At 43.1% G+C, this 15,354-nt stretch overlaps 1 protein-coding gene across 1 annotated transcript in view; it reads right to left on the reverse strand.

Moving 5' to 3' along the window:
- LOC111842564 (inactive phospholipase C-like protein 2) overlaps nucleotides 1-15,354 on the reverse strand; it is a 72,523-nt gene that overhangs the window by 33,820 nt on the left and 23,349 nt on the right. The gene's annotated exons all lie outside the window — the stretch shown is intronic.

Consider the following 15,354-nt stretch of genomic DNA (forward strand, 5'->3'; position numbering starts at 1 on the left):
AACCACGACCAAAATGCTGTCTGAACGTAATGTGGACTCTGCGGCCTGCCAAGGATTTTTGGCAAGGTTTTAGAAGCAGGAGACAGTTGAAACAGTGGAAGACAAAGAGGTTTGCCTAGAAAACCAATCTACTGTTCTTCAGTTGACAGTATCCATCTGATCATGGAAAAATACTGCACGATTACTCAGCGCTTTTATTTTTTCCCACAGTCTACAATTGATTTTGATGCTATGAATTTACGATGAATTGAATTAAAACTGCTCTGGGTTCCCAAATTCTTCAGGCCCCGGACAAGCCAGAGAGACAGTGGTGCATGTTAGCCTGAGAGACACCGACCAGGTAAGAAATCCCAGTAAAACTCCTGGATGCTCAGCCTGCTTAACTGACTCGTTTGATCTTGAAAATCGCTTTACTGTCTTTACGTTCCAGAAGCTAAATTGTTATGTGTAGGTTAATGCTAACATTTCACATTTATGTCAACACACAGTTCCCCTTTTTCACATAACTTGAATTAGATTAGTGTTTTGGTAACACTTTATGTAAATAAGTCATGTATAATTATTATATATACCTTAATAATGCATTATAATGCATTCATAAAGTATTATAAACATGGCTATAATTTAACAAAAAAGCACAACACATTAGAGCCATGTTTATTATGCGTTATGAATGTTCTAAGAAGCTCTCATCTATAATGCACTATAGATACCTTTATAATGGTCAGTATAAGAATTAAGGATGCTTTATACTAGATTATGAAGGTATTTATAGTACATTATAGATGAGAGCTTCATAAAGCATTCATAATGAATAATAAACATGGCTATAATCTGTTATGCTTTTTATGAATAATTTTAACTGAATTTATAATACTTCTTGAATACAATATAATGCGTTCTGAAGGTGTCTATAATGCATTATACATGACTGCTTAAAGTAAAGTGTTACCAATGTTTTTAAGTGCCAAAGGAAGAAAATATAACAACAGCAGTGATGTCTTCATCCAGCTTCTTCTTGACACGATGGGAGAGGTTGGAGGGCGGACAGGGCGATAATTACTGGGAGAAAGCTGAACCATAGGGTTCCAGGAAACAGTGACTAATTAAAGAGCTGTGTCATGAAGGACATATTATCAGCTGCTGTCTCCCTCCTTTACCAGCCATTTTCTGATTGTGTCCCCATTCTTGGGGGGGGGGGGGTCTAATTTCACATGTCACCTGTCTCACTCATTTATTAGAGGGGGGGGGCATCAATACATTGAAATGAACCATGCCTATAGCTACAGCTATACCATATTTTAAAGGGGGGAATTTTGGAGGGAAATGCAATATTGAGGCACCTAACTTATGCCTCTATCTGTCATTTATCTTCATATGAAACAAATTTGAACAGACAAACCTTAACATGGTTTATTTTTTGTGACTGCAGATGTCTGACATCTGACATCCTCAGGGTGAATGAAAATTTGAGAATTCAATCAATCTTAAGGGGTTTGATGTCAACTTTGTGATTCGCCAAACTCGTTGAAGCTGAAGGAATTCATGGAAGTATTTACGTTACCCCTCAAAACACAACAAAACAACAAAAAAAAAACCACACTGAAGCACGCTAGTAGCAGTTCGCTGTATCACTCACTAACAGTGCCAATACCCACTATCAGCTCCACTCTGGAATCAGAAATGACTCCGCCTTCCAAACAAAAGGAGAACAGTCCGCACCGCAGCCTGCAGACCCGGTAACCATGGGCCCTTTCTACTCTGGTTCCCGCCGCCCTGCCAAGCTCCGGCGATCCCCCAGAGCTCCCCCTCCAGGCCAGCCAGCTTCACATCTCCACGGTAACCGGGTCAGGGCCTACTGGGCATCCTGAGGCGTTTTCACTTTCACACCCCCATTCTCACATAGGATTCTGCCTGCTGTCATTTGGATCCCCTGGCTCAGGCGCAACAGTCTGCACAAAGCAAACAGGCTACAGGAGTCTTTATTCAGCATGTCTGTGTCACTGGGGCCTCATGCTGAGGGATTAGCTGCTAATACTGAATGTATGTTTCCAAATCTCACAGCTTCAGGCTCCTTCATTCTGGAGAAGAAACCTTCCTGTGAATCCAACTGATCAAACCAGATTCAAACATAGGCCTATACCTTTTTTTTTTTTGGACAAATCTGTATTTGCTGTAGTACATTCTTGGTCACTTGTCCTGCCTTTAATCACTGCCCTCATAATCACAATGGATGTGAATGACAGAAACATCAGGGGAGCTTCGAACCGGGGGCAGGGGGTCTCTTTCAATCTGAGGCGGGAGGACGTCCACTTTGATGAGGCTCCTTTGAAGGATCAAGCCCCAGCATCCGCTCGATCAACAGGGGTAAGAGCGAAAATGTCAGAGCACCATCCCAGCCTGTCACTCCCCTGCCCGACTGCGTGGAACGCTCCGGTCCCTCACCCACTTCTGCTAGTCAGGGATGGGAGGGGGGATTTTTCTGCTTGTTTGATTTAGTTTCCCCCTTGCTTTATATAGCATACACAAGCTCAAGAGGCCTGCAGTGGGGTGGAAATAGTGGTCTCTGTGTGTGCAGCGGCATCTGCATGTGCGGTGGTCTGTGTGTGTGGTGGTCTCTGCGTGTGCAGTGGTCTGTGTGTCTGTGGTGGTCTCTGTGTGTGCAGTGGTCTCTGTGTGTGTAGTGATCTCTGTGTGTGCAGTGGTCTCTGTGTGTGCAGTGGTCTCTGTGTGTGTAGTGATCTCTGTGTGTGCAGTGGTATCTGTGTGTGCAGTGGTCTCTGTGTGTGCGGTGGTCTGTGTGTGTGCAGTGATCTCTGTGTGTGCAGGGATGGACCAGGAGGTAGATGAAAGGGATTAATGAGGCTAGCATATCCTTCACTGAGCAGCTGAACACAAACAGATCTAAAACCACAGATCATAGATGCACTTCATGTCATCAGAGGCGCTGGTATAAGCCTGTAAGGAGCCTCTTAGGTTATGCTTGCAGCCAGGGCCAAGTAAAAACTCAGCCTTGCCTTTTCTGTGAGGCACAAGAACAGCAAACCGTGTCCATCCATCCATTTTCCATAACTGTATAGCCAATGAAGGGTCACAATGATTCTGGAGCTTATTCAGGAAACATGAGGCAGGAGATACCCTAGACAGGATGCAGAAAAGAATACGACGTCCCAGAATCAGTTTCAAATGACTGAAACGTTCAGATGGAAGCAGTGTGAAAATTTGAAACCTCCTGCTCCATTGGACATATCTGGTTCAGGAGAAGCAGCTACTGAAATTCTGCTATGTTGCATTACATTACAAAAATGCTATTTCAAAAGATTTATACTTGGTGGTCATGTTAATTTTTAAATGATGATTATTTTTTTTTAACAAGGCCACAGATAAATTGAATCGGTTCTGTGTCAAACCGATTCAAAGCTTATCATCAGCACACAGAGTGCAGAATTCCCTGCTTCATGCATCCCCGTTTCAGGAAGGTGAATGGAGTCAAACCACTTCAATTAACTGCCCGGTTTTTGCTCTAGCAAGGTGCCAGTTTTTTGTGCTTGCCTCTGATGTTGATTTTGCATGGACATCCCTAAATGCTCTGTGCATCAGTGTCACTTGTGATCAACATTAAAAAAAAAAAAAAAAAAAAAAAGATCAGTTTGCATGTCATGGACACTAAACAGAGTTTTGGTAAAGAGAAGCTGAATCTGTATATAATTAAAGATCCAGAAACTGGATATGTGTAAAACAATAAGAGACTGGAAAAGTGATGTTTTCATACTTTATGCTTAGTAGCACAATGTTAGGTGACTTTGCTTTGGAGACACACTGAGTATTTGGAGAGAGAAATTAGTCCACTGGAACAAAATAATGATTTTTCACCTAATAAGTACCACTAGAGGACCACAGAATTGACAGCCACATTGAGAAAATCATCAGGCCTCTAAAAGCAGATACAGGCCCTCAAGAACATTCGTCCAGAAGGCTCATCATCAAGTTTTGGCAGGCTTTCATCAAAATCTTGAGGGTTTTTTAGGGAAGATATTGTGAAAGGGACCTTTTCTTCCCACTGTGCTAAATGCTAAATTAGATAATTCATGTTGGTTGAGAAAAATATTCAGAACAGAACTGTATCTGACTCAGTGGGTAGCAAATCAACCTGACACCTATGGGTTTGACCCCACCCATATTTCTGTGTGTGTGTGTGTGTGTGTGCGTGTGTGTGTGTGTGTGTGTGTGTAGAGTTTGCATGTTCTCCCTGAGTTTATGTGAGTTTTCTCCTGCAGTCCATAAATACACAGTTTTATTGGCGTCTGTGTAACTGTGTAACTATTGTTCAGTTACAAAAAAAAAATCAAAAGCACTCACACAAAACCTTTATTGACTTTAAAACCCAAGAAGAAAGCTCTCAGATTCTCCAGAGGTAGAACGTCTTCAGCGAAAGGATGCAAACCAACAAAGAATCCTATTTGCTTTTGCTCGTTTAACAGTGGAACAATTTAAGGAGACCGTTATTGTCCTTAAAGTTTTAATTCTTTCCACTCCCAGTTTAATGAAAAATAATCGTATTTCTCTGCTTGAAAGTGATAAGCTGGGTACTATCAAACTTAGCTTCAGATACTTAACAGGGAATTCTTTTTCTGAGGCCTCTTGGAAATTAAGACACCCTTAAGTCATTAATTCATCGCGTTCCAATAGAATATCAACAATTCAGGAAAGGAAGAGTGGAAGGAGAATTTTTTCACCCCTGGGATTCAGAGTATGAATCAGGCCAATGAAAATTAATGAATCCCTTTTCCAGTAGAATGCTTTCTAATACTGTTAGAATTAACCCAGAGAAAAAAAGCATCTCAGCTCAAAATATTGAATTATTTCACTTTCTGCTCTACTTATCCTGCTGAACTCAAAATGTTGCTCTTATAAAAAAGCAGAAAAGAAATATGAGTCGTTTCCTACTTTGTATATGTCCAACATTCAATAACTGATGGCAGATTCAGCAATAAAAAAACTCCAGGAACCATGTTCAAACTGATTTTCCATCTGTTGTTTTTCTACAAAATATGGAAAAGCTCACTACAGATTTGACTAAACTATACATTGACTTTATCATTAATATGGTTAAACATATTAAACCCGTCCCGCTGATCCCTGGGTCCTGCAATGGATGGCAGCCCTTCACAGCCAGCTTACTCTCACCTGGAGGGGGGGTGTAAATTTCTTTGAAAGGATCAATAAAGCATCAATTATTATTATTATTATTATTATTATTATTATTATTATTGACAATACGAAAATCATAGGGCCCTATTAGGTGCCAGCAAAGACGTGTGGAGGTGGACCTCAACACAATGTGATGGATGTCTTCCATCACTAGTAAAGATGTAAAACATCCTACTGGTGGGAAGAGAGGCCCAGCATCAATAATGGCCTTTCCTGTGTCCTCTGGTGCTGTCCAAAGGCTTATAAAACAGAGGATATATGCTCTGCAGGTGCCAGAGGACGCTGCCCCAGCTCAGAGCTGAGCATGTGGAACGAAATCCATCCCCCAGTGATCCTACCTGGCCAATCGGCAAAGACAGGAAATCCCCAGAAGAGTAGTGAGCTCACCGGCAGGGACAACTGCTGCACGGAGCTGGGTCTAATTACGCACGCCGGGCACAGGGTGCAGCAGCATGCAGGAACACAGGCGTGCCCTCTAAACGCCACAGAGCGTGCCCGTCATCAGTCCATAGGGGATAGCCGCAAGCCTCAAATGCTAACACTCCTAAAACATCACCACGCGAGGTGCACTGGCACAGTGTACCGCCCAAGGCCTTCAACGTAACAGTGCCCATTCGCTGTCTTTAATTTTCAGCCGATACTCTTTATATCTCCATGGTTGCTGTTCTAGAATGCAAACTCAAAAGACTGACCTTGGGAACAGCTAGAGTTGCAGTAATGTGAGCGTTTCAGTGGTTTCTGACAAAAAGTCCCTTTTTCAGGTATTATCGTGGCATGAAAATCTGTCAGAACCGTGACAGAAAAAAATTGCCATTTCTGTGAGGAACCATTTCCTCAGGTCGGCTGCTGAAGGTGTGAAGCTGGGCTTCTTAAGCTGGGGTCCATGGACCCCCAAGGGGCCCTTCAGTGGGTCTTAGAGGGTCCGTGATGGTCAGATTGAAAATGAACAATTATGTTCACTGCATTTTATATAAACTTTATTTTTGCTGCTATGTATACAAAATATTTAGTATAAAATATATTCATTGCATGCAACACTGAGTTTATGTGCTTCTGTGCATATTTTCACGAGGGGGCCCGTGCCTTTCACCAAGAACCACTGGTGTAAAGTGTGGGGATGCAGGGCCCTGGCGTTGTGGGCAGGAGGATGTACATTATTTTTACATGGCCAGCTGCCTCCTCTCTTTCCCTTATTTCCATTCAATCGCATCACATTTCCCAGAAGTCTTTAACCACCCCCATTAGTGTGCTCCTCGGCTCTGTGATACATCTAATTGTAAGAAAGAGGAAGAACCGGAATTAATAGAAGAACCGGCAGAAACCTCCCTGTTATCTCAATGCTCTTCTTAAGGCCCTTTTGGCCGGCTTTCCCTTTCCTGTGACATGCCTCACTTCCTGTCATGTGATTCCTCAGTGCCATGAAAGCCGACGTGCAATGCCCACATCCTGCCAGTCTGTCCAGATCGCACAGCACACATCACGACAAGCAGAAGGATGTTTCGGCTTCCTGTGGGTCCCAGGGAAAAGCGACACCATTGTGAGCCACTGAGTGATGCAGTGCATTGTGGGAGTAGAGGGGGCATAAGATGGCAGAATGAGAGGGTATGGAAGATAGAGGAGAGGAGAGGAAAAGAGATGGGGTGGCGTGGGGGTGCAGGGGGTTTCTGCTACGTTTTCAGGATTCATGACACACAACTCCTTCATTCCCACTGAAAGAAGAGGAATTAAGCCAAATTTTTACAGCTCAATTAAACGTATTCATAGGGACCAAAAAGGGGGCTAATAATGTAAAAGTCAATGCTCCAATATTAGGAAGATTACGGCACACCCCCTGCCCTTTTCATCAACTCTAGGAAAAACGTGACGCGTGACATGAGGACTGACATCTCCTGATCCCCATGCACACAAATGAGAGGAGGGTGAGCAGAAACACAAGTGACACATTTCCCAGGGTTCTGTGCTGGATCCCAGTCAAAGACTCATTGGTGCAGTCAGCTCCCCCAGACTGGGGACTGATGTTAAACCACCTTATTCATGTCCATGCAAGAAGTGAGATGTAATGTAATAATATAGCTATCACTTAACACCGCTAGTGTTAAATTACAATATTTCAACATTTTTTTTAAATAAATGTAAATCTAAATACAACTAAAATAGTGCTATCATGAACAAACTACATTTTGTTAAGTAACTAAGTATGTTGCTCTTATAAAAAAGCAAAGAAATAATAGTTTCCTACTTTGTATATGTCCAACATTCAATAACAAACTAAGTTGTTGCTGTCTTTACAGTTACAGCAGGCGCATATAAAAACGAAATTTGTGGAAAATTGAAAACTCTTAAATGATTCACTTGGGGGGGCACCACTGCAGTCTGCTACAGGCTCCCAGGAACAATCGTTTAAGTGTTTTATTCAGTCGCATAGCGATTTGGGTAGAGGTTAAGGGTTATGCCAGACTTAAAATGCCCGTGTGGAATTCGGACCCCAGCTCAGAATGGAGATAAATATCTTAGGAGAACAAAGAGGCACATTATAAGGAAATGGCCTTAATAAGCAAAGGATTAAGTATTACTGCTTTCCCAAGTGAACTGTTCCAGGGAGATGCTGTGAGTCTACACGTAAACAACAGACCTTTTCAGTCTTACACAGTTTGAAAATGGCGTGAGAGATTATGGTCACAAAAACAGGTAATAATCGTACTCTCAGAATCGTTCTGCCCAGGGGGATACCTAGAAATTCTGGGTCCCCTGTCTAAAACTCACCTTGCGCTGTATTCATGGGCCCCCGTCAACTGCTCAACCCCCTGAATCTGCCAGAGCATCCATGCCCCTCCCACGCCTCTGGTTCTGCCCATATTGGTTTAGCAAACAATACCTCAGGGGGTACCAGAGGGAGCCAGCAGAGGTTCCCCTCCCTCCGGAGAGTTCTGCAGCAGTACCTCACAGAGCCATGGGATCTTGGGACCGAGCGGACGCCTCATCACGGGGCAGTGGTGGTGACCACTGCGTCTGCCGCAGGCCGCAGGGCAACCGCTCTTAGCCACTGCTTAGCAACAAGGCGATGTGCAGCGGCGCTAGAGGGAAGCGGGCCGGCCGCCAGGGCGCTGCTGAGTCATCATAGCGGAGCACTCAAGGTCTACAGGGGAAGACATGGCTGGATCTGTGGGCTGGGGGACATGCTGGGGGGGGGGGGGAGCTGCCATGTTGGGATTTTTCAAGACGTTCCGTGTGTGGAAAGAGGTTTCCGGCAGCAGACCCATAAACAAAGGCACAGAGCAGGAAACGAAATCAACTGGGGCAAATATAGTGATTCAGCGCATGACTGGAAGACCTCAGACCGTTCCTGAGATTTGTATGGTTACTCACTGCTTCCTCTTGTCACTCAATCCAAGCTCCTCTGATTGCAGTGTTACCATTTTCAGTTTATTTTGACAATTCACCCCAGTGTACTGAAGTTTAAAATGACATCTACCTAAAATACATCAGGATATGTGTCCAGTTACATTTTCTACTGCTGGCAGACCGTTTTTCTGGCTTGTAGCCATCATTCTGCACTTAATTTGAGCCTATTTGTAATGTCACCCAAAAAGTTAAATGCTGAGTGTGTTTGCTGCTGCCACAATGCTGGTGAATGCAGAAGATGATGTCAGGGAGGGTGCTACATGAACATCTACACTGAAGTAACCAATTGCATGGCAGCATGGTGAGTGCGAGTGCTCTGCAACAGACTAGTCTGCCTAGGATAGGCTCGAAGCCCACCAGGACACACACTTAGATGTAGCTGACTGCAATCCCTGAGTGGTGTGGGCCACTGCAGGTTAGCATGCTGTTCCACTGATATAAAAAAAGGTTATTGGTTCAAATCCCACATCAGTAAAGTGATTTCACTGCTGGGCCCCTGAACTCCACCGATTGAGATCTGATCTTGCTTTAGCAAAAATGTCTGTCAGTTTTGATGAAGCAGCCTGCTGAATAAATTAAACAGAAATACTGCTGAAGTCCCACCTTCCATGTTGCCTATAGCGATATGCAAGGGCGTAACTTTGGCTGGAACATTGGGGGGGTTGAGGTTTCCACCCATTATGGGGGAAACATGATTATTAGGGGGGTTGTATTAGCTGGTTTTGATTTATTGGGGGGGCTACAACCCCCCGCAATTTACGCCCATGACTACATGTATTACCTGTATGTAGAATTTAAGAAAACAGGTTAATATGCAACTGTACTATACCCTCATGTTGATATTCTATCCAAGGCTGTTCAAATAAGTCTGTTAACTCCCCCAATATCCTGGTCAAATTGTCTTCCTGAAATAGTACTTTTTATACATGTATATTTCAGTGCAATAACAGCACAGTGATAAAAATTGCATATATTAAGCGGCATAAATATGACTTAGTTTTGATGTTATATAATGTTGTATTAGGTTTGTTAGGTTTGCTTGAGTTACGTTTGGGGCATCAGAGGACCCATTTTACTGCTTCGGAGTTTAACAAACTGTGGAACAAAGACAGAAAACTGTACGAAGGGCGAAACTAGCAGGGGAAACAGGAAGGGCGTTGAGTCTACACATCAGTCACAAGAGTCTGGTGTGTCGCCTCATCTCCAGGGGACCGAGAGATAAACAGAAGCGTTTTATATCACTAGAACGTAGTTTCAGCTCAACAGACCTGTCAGCTGACTCCCCCCCCCCCCCCCCAAGGCTGCCACACCAACTTCAGAAGCCTGCATTCAAGAGCCACCATGACAATAAGCTTATTTACCAAAAACCCACTTCGGAAATGTGAACATGCAGCTGCAGTATACTTTGAATACCTGCCTAGAGGTCTCTCATCGTAGAGAATTCTTTGTGTACGTTTGTTTATCACATCTACTACAAAGAACAAAGATGGAGGGTGTTAATTCACAAGCTCCTTCAAACATAAAGGCCTTCCTCTCTGGCCTGATGCCTTCACCTGCCAGTAATAAACTCCCCTGGTGAAAAATAAATAAATGCCAAGATTCACTTAGGAACTGTGTGAACAGAGTGAAGCCTGAGTCAGCTCAGAGCAGTGAACAATCAGACAAGTGGCCCAATAGGTGACAGGAAGGACATGGTCTTAAAAAAACCGAGACAAGCTCTAATTAAACTTCCCACTGACGTAATTAATGTGCTCAAAAAACTCAGATTTACAGCTGCATTTTGTTTGTGACATGTCCAAATATAAAGCACAGGAAATCAAGCAAAAAAAACTATTTCCTGTCATGAGTCGCAAACAGCATTCATGGTTAAAGTTATAATGTCAAAATATGTGCAGAAATAAGTAATACAGAGAAGCGGTACAAGGGCTGCTGCATTGCATTTTTTTTTTTGTCTACAACAGTTCCAATGGCATGAGGGTGTACAGATTTCTTCTGCGGTTACCCTCAGCTATGACCTGAGTGGCAAATCGAAACACTAATCAAACTGAATTAAGCTCTAGCCTCCCAGCCGCAGTGATGTGCATGAAGCGGTTAGGACTAGGTCAAGCTGAGATATGCTGCCATCTTCTCCCAAAACAGCTGAAATAGTCTTCAGCACAATGTTAAATTGCACTTGACAACAAATCAGGTGAACTGAAAGGCAGACCTGTAAGAATTCAGTAGGCAACTGTATGGCGACCCAGATCCAGGCCCCTAAGAGATGCACCCCCACCCCCCAACCACTCGCTGCTTCTGTCTCGGTGTCCAACAGGACGCTCGTTAGTGGAGGAGGCAATGCTGAGAGACTTCCGGCTTCTTCCACCTGTCCAAGCCCATTACACGCTTGCGGGAGGCCAGCCTCTCTCAGCAGATGGGCGGCTGCTTAATCTAACGGATGTTTTCAAGGAGTGAAATAACAAACCGGAGCGACTCCTTTGCTGACCTCAGTGGTCCCAACATCCACATGAAAACGCTGCGCTAATCTCTGAGGCAATGAGAAAACTGACACATTTGAGATCTGCCACTCTCATTTTAACACTTGCTGTATATATTACTATATACTATATATTATTTTACATAATTTTACAATATGTTATTTAAAACAATTATTATAAGTTAAATGAATATACAGTTTATATATTTGACAAAATGTAATATTTTTATCTAGGCTGACAGAATGGGGTGCAGCCAGCGAAATAATAGTCAAAGAAAAACCAACTTGACGTCCCAGACATTACTAATGCCATTTTCAATTAAATCATGTTATTTAAATAAATTATTTGAATTTATTTAATTGTGGGATACACACTCACTGAGTACTTTATTATGAACACCTGTGCACCTATTATTCATGCAATTACATCATCAGCCAATCATGTGGCAGCAGCGCAGAGCATAAAACCATGCAGACACAGGTCAAGAGCCTCAGCTGATGTTCACATCAAGCACCATTATGGAGAAAAAATGTGATGCCAGTCAGTATGTTTATATACACACTAAGAAAATTTAATTATTGCGCTAGTCTGACTGAAACTGGACTTTTAAAGTACGTGTGTTAGTCCGATTGAAATCCTACTAAAAAGAATTTCTTAAAGTCGGACTAAGATACCCAAATAACGAGATTGCGAGTCGATTTACTCCTTCATGTATACCCTCAGTTGGACTTAAACTTGCCTAGGCCCTCTGCGCATGTTCTGCATTCTCCCCCCGGGCTTTGGCCCAGAAGCAACAAGAAGCCAGCGCACAGAAAAAACTTTTCAAGGCGGCATAGGAGAGGACATACAGTACACCCAAAATGTACAGCGCTATAAAGCCGTCTAATTCACCCATCAGCTAAACGGCGCTTTGCCACCATACCTAGTACCATACTTTTGGTTCTTCGAGAAGGTTCCAAAAGTACGGTTCTCCAAGGTGTTGGTTTTCCACTGGCGTAAAACTGGTACCGGCACTGAATGACATCACAACGCAAGGATGGGCTTTTTTGTACTGAAATTGAAAAACGCCTGTAGTATATTATAGGGCTGGATGACATGCGATATTAATGCAAACAATGCCTGTTCTGCATGTGCAATTCTTACATCGCCAGTCAGCTAGATTAAGATCAGCGTTTTTCTTCAGGTATTATAGTGCAGGGAGTTTAAGTCTCACTAAAACATTTTTATTCTGTCATGGGAAAAAAACAAGCAAGTTGTGCAATATTAATGATTATTAATTTTCAAGATTATCTAGTATATGTTTAAAAATTAGATTAAAGTTTACCTCCACCGCTTTTGCATACATACAGTGCTGCATACAGTACGTTCTCTGAGACAATCATGATAATTTTCATCCTTGCTGTCTAAATCATTCCGAGATGGCTTTGTGAGAAATTTATCTTGAATTCCTTTTTTTAGTTTTATAAATACTCAATATTTATTACAAAAATATTTGCAATATTTGAAAAATGTCCAATACTGTGCTGTCATATTGTACAAAGTACTTCTCTATTAGTGATGCGCGGGTCGTCTCGTAACCCGCGGGTAACCCACGGGTCGGGTTGGGGCCGGTAAAGAAATTGTCACTTTATTTGCGGGGCGGGCTGGGGCGGGCCAAATAATTTCATAAAAGCGGGACCCGCGGGTTGGAAAAATACCCGACCCGCGCATCGCTATTCTCTATTTCTATTATACAAAACACTTTATTTCATGTTATGCTATCCTGATCTTGTTGTATCTGTTCTTTCGATCAGATCACAATTATAGTTTCTGTCACTTCATTTGTCCACAAACCCATTATTACTAATTTTATTTTATTTTTTTACATCTGTGTCCTAATAGGTTCACCGGATAAAGCCCAATACTAACAAGCTGAAAGGAGCCATATCGCCACCTATTGAAGGAGTCTGACATACTTCGCTCAATAAATCAATTCCCCTCCCGTGCATGTATACTGGGACAAGGGCAGTAGTCCGATTAAATGGCCTAGTCAAGCTATAACCTTAGAGCATGTAAACGTACAGAGTGATTTTAACCATGGCATGATTGTTGATGCCAGATGCGCTGGTTTGAGTTTTTCTGGAACTGCTGATCTACTAGGATTTTCACACACAACAGTTTTTTGGTGCGAAAAACAAAAACATCCAGCGTGCAGCAGTTCTGTGGATGGCTGCGCATCATTGATGAGAGAGGTCAGAGGAGGCTGCAGCTGACAGAAAGGCTATGTCGTCTCAGATAACTTCTCCGTGCAACTGCAGTGAGCAGAAAAGCATCCCAGAATGCAGAACACGTTGAACTTTGAGCTGTATGGGCCACAGCAGCAGAAGACCACGTCGGGTTCCACTGCTGTCAACCCGAAACAGAAAGCTGTCTCGATTTCTGCTGAGGCGCACAGATGGTAGGGTTAGAATTTGGCGCCAATAGAATGAATGCGTGGACCCAACCTGCCTAGTGCCAATAGTCCAGGCTGGGGGTGCTGGGCTAATGGTGAGGGGGATGATTTCTTGGCACGGCTTGGGCCTGTTGATAGCAGGGGAGTTTCTAGCTATTGAAAAGGTCCGGGGTAAGTGAAGTTTACCTGGGGCTTTACTTTTCACTTTTTTTTTTTTTGAAGGAAGATTGGCATGGGGGATAAAATACTCGGGGGTACAGCCCAGAGTGATCGGACCTAACGACGCCCAGGGTTGATACCAATCGATAGTCGCTTGAATGTCACAGCCTATCTGTGTATCGGTGCAGACTATATGCATCCCCTTCATGGCCACAATTTGCCGCCTCTGACTTTTGTTATGGCTACTTCCAGCATGATAACGCGCCATGTCGCAAAGCAAAAGTCGTCTCAAACTGGTTTTGTGAACATGACAGCGAGTTCAGTGTTCAGTGGGCTTCCCAGTCACCGGATCTGAATCCAAAAGAACACATTTGGGATGTGGCAGAACGGAAGATTCGCAGCATGAATGTGCAGCTGACAAATCTGCAGAAACTGTGGAAAGCAATCATGTCAGCCTGGAACAGAATCTCCAAGGAATGTTTCCAACATCTTGTGGAATCTACGCCAAGCAGAACTCAGGCTGTTTTGAGAGCAAAGGGAGCCCTTTTCCAGTATTAGTTATAGTGTTCGTAATGAAGTGCTCAGTGAGCATACTTTGCGTAACTTTTGTCATACAAATTCCTTAGCACTGCACAGCTTCAGCATCAGTCCTTTAATTCACTGTTGTAATCTCAAAACTCATAATGACATGACCGATTTGCTTATGTGATTCTAATAACGATGAAGCAGATTACAGCTGCAGCAGAGGTGATAATGAGCAATCTGTGAAAAGTATCTTGCTTTTCTGCGTTTAAGGATGGGCTCCCTGTCTGCCAGTACTCTACCGAAAAATACAAAATTTGCCCTGGCAGATTCAGCTGCTCTTTGTGACCTTTCTTTCTTTCATAGGAATTTGCACGTATTCTAAAGAAAGGGCTTTACCGACACAGACATTTTTTGCCTTTTCAAAGCAGTTTCCCACTGTTGGGTCTCTGCTTGTAGCATACTTCACTCTTTCATAGCAACCATTTACCACAGGAAATTGTCACATGTTCCATCTGAAGCTTTCAAAGCCAAAGGCAGGGCACAAGTGGCAACCAGCCACGATCGGGGAAGGGGGGCACAAACTGAGAGCTCCAAGCTCATACATGGGGAGGCTGAGGTGAATGTGGGGTTAGGGGGGTAGCGGCCAGCGACAGTCTATAATAAGATTTCCCCCAAGCAATGAGTTAAATATGTATAGAGGAGACAAAAATAATTACCCTTGAAGGGGAAATGCACATAGAAAATAAAAATGAATGTGAACCAAAGATGCATGTAGACTGCCTCAGGTGACATTCATCTTCCTGTATCACCATTGTCAGGGGGTTGGGGGGAAAGGCCACCTCTGCAGGAGAGTAAACATGCCGGGCGCAAGACACAGTGCGGACTGAGTGCCAAGACTGAGGCTCACATTAGTGCTGTCAGGAGGCTAGACCATTATCATGATAGCGTGTACCAAAACTACATGTTGTCTGAATATACATTACAAAATCAAACCTTTGCATATAGAGACAATCATGCATACAGAATTGTGGATTAGGTTTTGGATAAACAGTATATAGTCTAATTTAAATGTTTTAAAATGCACTGAATACAGGCTACAGCATTAAAGCAATTGCCATTTAACATGAACGATAATAGGAATGTCTGCAAAAA

Source organism: Paramormyrops kingsleyae, chromosome 5 (assembly GCF_048594095.1).
Source record: "Paramormyrops kingsleyae isolate MSU_618 chromosome 5, PKINGS_0.4, whole genome shotgun sequence".
Taxonomy (NCBI): domain Eukaryota; kingdom Metazoa; phylum Chordata; class Actinopteri; order Osteoglossiformes; family Mormyridae; genus Paramormyrops; species Paramormyrops kingsleyae.